Genomic DNA, 6000 nt, shown 5'->3' on the forward strand with positions numbered 1-6000 from the left:
GAGTGCAAAAAGCAAATGAATGTGACCTCAAAAGTGGCATCCTTCAATTTCTTTATCCTTCCTAAACCATGTTTAATTGGTATTATGACCATAGACATCACACCAAGGCTCAAATGTTGGTCTTTTTGTTGGGATGTGGCAATGGACCATGGTAAAGTGGGTCCTAGCCAAGGGACAAGAAAAAGGTTACAAGTGTGTAAAGGGTGAATGATGATGTGGGGGTGTGGTGGTGTATTTTCTTTTCAAAATGATTAGGCATTTGCTTGCCGGTTAAACATTCCATTTCATCATAAAGATAACAAGAATAAGAATCCTAACCTACACCCATCATTCACCACTACCATAACCAACATTACCGTTGCTTTTACTTTATGACCTTTCTATAAAAAGTAAGTGTTTACATTGGAGTGCATATTTTTGTAGATACATATTAATGTTTAGATTTTATATATATATATATATATATATATATATATATATATATATATATATATATATATATATATATATATATATATATATATATATATATATATATATATATATATATATATAACATTAGAATAGATCCAAAGATCTAATTGAGTTACATATTGATTCAAACTCAAATACTTATTTACTAGATCCAAACGATCTATTTGAAACTACCTATTGAACTAATCTCTGACGACATTGAACATACATTATACCAATCATCTACATACAATTGATACGGAAAATTGAAACAAACAACTGAACCTACGCAACTCTTGTCTTCGTGCAACATAACTTGAGGAATCCATCAGAAAGTAAATCGTCTACTAGCTTGATGATGTGCACTTGAGACATTCATATAGAAGCATTCCAATACACAATAAGACCATATCTAACTGAACGTCTACACACAACATTGAGTCGAATACCCGACAATGAAGGCATGGAAAAGCCAAGACTCGAACTACCAAAAATAGTGACCAAGAAATAAGAGTCTACTACAGAGACAGACAACTCCGCATATGACCTTTGGATAAAATGCAATTAATTAGTTGAGTCGAATTGAAGGAGAATTTTGGGTCTTATTAATCTTACTTGGTTGTACAAAAGGATGATGAATTTGTGAAAAGTATAATGCTATAAGATTGTACATTAAGTCATTAATCAGGACCACATCTTAATTGTATGGTTAATTATCGATGGCTAAAAATGTAATCAACGTTAATTAACAAACTATGACCTGAAAGCTCAACACATCAGTAGTTTCAACACCATGTTCGATGAAAGATGAACCCATGAATTGAATAAAATCACTTATATCACTTATATGTATACATAACGATACCAAATACATTTTTGGATCACTTTTTTCGGGTCGCAGGACAGTGAAGCTGATTAATTGGGTAATACTACGTAAATTGTATCGTGTTTAAATGTATAATTTATTAATTTGTCACAAGTGCAAAATAAGAACCGAAGGCAGTAAAAAGGAATTGTGTCGTGATCACGAGTTGTGTCACGTGATTGGATTTATTTGAAGCCAAGCAACCGGGCGCCCAACCTGTATCGGAGCTCCTCTTAGCTCCTCCCCCATGTTAACACGTGATGTAATCACAAGTCACCATTTCTATACATTTCAAAAATTAAGACATGTTACGTTCATACAATTCTTGTATTAAATGACGATGGGATCCAACTTTTTCAAAAGAATAATGTTAAATTTATTAAAATATGGAGTAACTAACAAAATAACTATGAAAAAAATCTACTCTAACATTGGATCCACAATTTGATTTTAAGAACAAAAAAAAAAAATGATTTTAAAAGAGGGGAAAAGACTCTATTTAGAAATTTTAAAAGAAAAAAGATGAATTTAAAGGAAAATAATATTCCTTTTTTTTTTCCTTCCCTTCTTATCAATTTCAAATTTAGAGTTGATATGTAAATTATTATTTTTAATCGTACATCTCTAAGTATTTATATAATATCTTACAATACACCACATTAAAGTAATCTTGATTATGTATGACTAAGACATGATGACATACTTTTTTCTTTTTTCTTTTCCTTCCAACTTTGTAACACCAAATTCTAGTAGTATTACTCAACATTTTTCTTATATATATATATATATATATATATATATATATATATATATATATATATATATATATATATATATATATATATATATATATATATATAGTGGTAGGAACAAGAGAGAAGTAACCAATCGGGGGGAAGCGGGGGGAAGCAAAATCTTTTTTTTTTTTTCGTTTTTTGAAAAAACTTTGTTAACGAACATTATAGATTGGATGAAAATATGAACATTTAATAAAGACACTTTGTGTTAAATGTTTTTATTTTGGCGGGAAAACGCTCGAAGAACTAATATATAACAATTATCGTGTTTTTCGAGCGTATGTTGAGGTTTTAGATATTAGGGTTTATAGGGTTTTGTGATGACCCGGAAATTTCTGACCAAATTTAAACTTAATCTTTGTATGATTAACATTTCCGACATGATAAGCAAAGTCTGTAAAACTGAATCTCAAAATTTTTGAACTACTTTTATATATTTAAATACCCTTCGGTTGTTTTCGACGATTCGCGAACAATTATATGTAAATAGATACATATATACTATAACTTGAAAAGGTAACAATGTATTAATTGTTTGATACCATACATTAAACTTATTGGTTTAAATATCTATTTGAATATATATGATAAGTTGAAATATTTATTATTAAAATTTATTTATAGATAACTTTCAATGTGTATTTAAAAACTGATTTATATATTAAAAAGATATATACATATATATAATTTCAAGTTATTTAGTAAACGATAGTAACATTCGTTTATTGATTCGATTGATATTTAGATAAGTTAACTAAAGCATTTAAGATGAACCAGTAAAACACTAATTTGCTACAGTATTTTCAAATTGCTACAGTACCCAAAAATGCTACAGTGTTTTCGAAAATTCACTATTTGCTACAGTGAAATTGACTTGCTACAGTGAATTGCTACAGTAAAAATTGACTTTGCTACAACAACTTTGCTACAGTAAAACCGTTTTTGATATGAAGTAAATGACCAAAACACTTAAATGTATAAGTTATACCTCGAGTGGTATAGTTTATGGATGATTTAAGACTATATTTTGACAAATGTACGATTCACGAAACGTAAAGCACAAGTTTTCTCAGTATACGATAGGACGTTCGAAAAACCGGAACCGGGACATAAGTCGAATGACGACGTACGACTAATCGAAACAAAAATTACAAATCAACTATGCACGGGAATAAAATATAATATATAATTAATTAATTTAAATTATATATATTATATATTATTATATTATGTCGACAAGCTAGGAGTTAAAAACATGTGAGCTGGAAAAAGAGGCCATGCGATCGCATGGCCAGATAGCCTAAAATCCATGCGATCGCATGGAAGGAGAAATCAGGCCACACTATAAAAGCTCGACCACTTCCACTTTTGATTAAAATCATTTTACTCCGTATTATTATTATTATTATTATTATTATTATTATTATTATTATTATTATTATTATTATTATTATTATTATTATTATTATTATTAAGATTAATATTATTATTAATCTTATTATTATCAGTATTATTAATAATTAGTATTATACATAAAATACTACGACGAGGTTATGAGCGTGTCACTTTCAAAAATGAGTTTTACGAGCGGGATAGAGCTAAGGAAATTATGGGTTATTACTAAGGAGGTTATGGGTAATGTTCAAGAGTATTGTTCGCAAGTCAAACATAGTGTTTATCATCTCTGTTGCGTCTACGTACTTTTCTGAAATATTGAATCACAATATTGATACGTTGAGATCTACGATTATTTGGTAATCCGAGTTTCGGTCACATTACGATGAACAACTTTATGTGCTGCTAAGGTGAGTTTCATATGATCCCTTTTACTCAATATATTTTTGGGCTGAGAATACATGCGACTGTTTATAAATACTGAAAATACTAGATTTATATGCGTGAGTATCATTGATCCCTTTTTAATTGCTTTTGCAATATATATTTTTGGGCTGAGAATACATGCACTTTATTTTAAACGCAATGGATACAAGTACATACTAAATTCTACACTGAGTTTGAACCGAAAATCCCTTAGCTTTGGTAACTATTAACTGCCAGTTATAAGAACTGGTGGGCGCGAGTAGTAGTATATGGATCCATAGGGCTTGATATCCCCGTCCGAGCTAGAGCACTAGCCTTTTAACGGACGTATGCTATTTGAGAAGCGTACACGTTGGTTTGCGTGTATTATTAAGATGATTATACAAAGGGTACAAATTATATATACGTTAAGTTTAGTTACCAGGGTGCTCAATTTCGTAGAATATTTTAATAAACGTTTCTGGATGAAACAACTGAAATCTTGTGATCCACCTTTATATACAGATTATACGAAACATTAAAACTATGAACTCACCAACCTTTGTGTTGACACTTGTTAGCATGTTTATTCTCAGGTTTCCTAGAAGTCTTCCGCTGTTTGCTTAGATGTTAGACAAGCTATGTGCATGGAGTCGTACATGACATATTTTTCAAGGAAACGTTGCATTCACCAAATCATCACCATGTATCTTATTTTGACTGCATTGTCAACGGAAGTACTGTTGTAAACTATTATTTATGGTGATTGTATATGTAGAAATCATCAGATGTCGAAAACCTTTGATTTAAATATTCATTTATGGTGTACCTTTTCAAAAGAATGCAATGTTTACAAAACGTATCATATAGAGGTCAAATACCTCGCAATGAAATCAATGAATGACGTGTTCGTCCATATGGATTTGGAGCGATCGTCACAGGTTTAAATATCAGGGTTTAGAAATTTAGAGTTTAGGGTTTAGATTTAGGATTTAGATTGAGTTTTTAACACGAACGGTTTAGAGTTTAGGGTTTAGGGTTTAGAGTTTAGGGTTTGGTGTTTTGGGTTTATTCCATAAACCCAAAACACCAAACCCTAAACCCTAAACTCTAAATCGAGCTAAATTTTACTTCATAAAACATGGAAAAAAAACGTTAACATTCTTCACAAACAATATTATCTTGAATGTTATTTTTATCAATCGTTTCACGCCTAAATAATAACATTCATCACGAAGTGTCTTTTCTAAATGTTCATATTTTCGTGTGATCTTGATGCCTGAAAAAAAAATTCCAAAAAAAACGAAAAAAAAAAAATTTGCTTCCCCCGGCTTTCCCCCGATTGGTTACTTTCCCACTGATCCTGCCCCTACATGTATATATATATATATATATATATATATATATATATATATATATATATATATATTAACATTTTTTAATTAATAAATATTATTTAATTTATATAAATTAATATAAATGCAAATATAAAAACCACTTCAAAATCACTTCTATTCAAAAACTAATATATAAACAACATAACAAAAACTACATTAAGAAGTATACATTTTTTTAACGGGCCTTAGGAGTTACTGACGGAAACCCGATCACGATGTCATAACTCGCTCACCCGATCATTTTCTTGATCGAATTATTACAGTCATACCGTCCGTCAGGAGGGGGACCCCACAATGAATCCTTACCGGATCGCGTGCGATAAAACCTCCTCGAGTGGTGTTCGAACGTAATACGTCTACAACATCCGAGTATGAGGCCATGGAATGAGTGAGTAATAAAATATTTTATGGGTATCTAGACAAATAATTTTATTATTGCACTATCCATTAAATCCATTAAATCCATTAAATTAAATATACATTATAAGAATGATCATTGGTTAGCTTTTAATAATAATAATACGGAGTAATAAAAAACAATCAGGGAAGATACTCTCATAATATTGGATGTTTATTTTTCTGGAAAAACCTTTTTAATTTATGATTATGATATTTAGTGCTTAAATTCTATCCTCTACTATATATACACACACAACTTGTCCACCCTTCAATTCCTAAAACAACAACA

This window comes from Rutidosis leptorrhynchoides, chromosome 5, assembly GCF_046630445.1.
Source record: "Rutidosis leptorrhynchoides isolate AG116_Rl617_1_P2 chromosome 5, CSIRO_AGI_Rlap_v1, whole genome shotgun sequence".
Classification (NCBI taxonomy): domain Eukaryota; kingdom Viridiplantae; phylum Streptophyta; class Magnoliopsida; order Asterales; family Asteraceae; genus Rutidosis; species Rutidosis leptorrhynchoides.